At 52.1% G+C, this 261-nt stretch overlaps 1 protein-coding gene across 1 annotated transcript in view; it reads left to right on the forward strand.

The window, feature by feature from the left end:
- Window positions 1-261, forward strand: part of HSPG2 (heparan sulfate proteoglycan 2) — a 104,826-nt gene that overhangs the window by 90,721 nt on the left and 13,844 nt on the right. The window lies entirely within an intron of this gene.

Here is a 261-nt window from a genome sequence, read left to right on the forward strand (position 1 = left end):
GGACAGTGAGAACACACAGGGCAGGGCCTGGGCCTGCCACAGGCTGGTAAAGCTTGATAGAGACAAAAATAAATCAGTGACAGGCAGTGCCCGTCCCAACATGCCCAGGGCTTCAGTGGGTCCCCAGAACGTCCAACATCTCCATGGTCTCCTATGTCAATGATAAAAATCAGATGAGCCACAAAACTCATAGCCCACTGGTCAAGAGCCTAGACTCTGGAGTCAGAGAGACCTGAGTTCAAAGCCTAGCTGGGTCACTTG

This window comes from Otolemur garnettii, unplaced genomic scaffold (assembly GCF_000181295.1).
Source record: "Otolemur garnettii isolate 467f Iridium unplaced genomic scaffold, OtoGar3 scaffold00009, whole genome shotgun sequence".
NCBI lineage: Eukaryota > Metazoa > Chordata > Mammalia > Primates > Galagidae > Otolemur > Otolemur garnettii.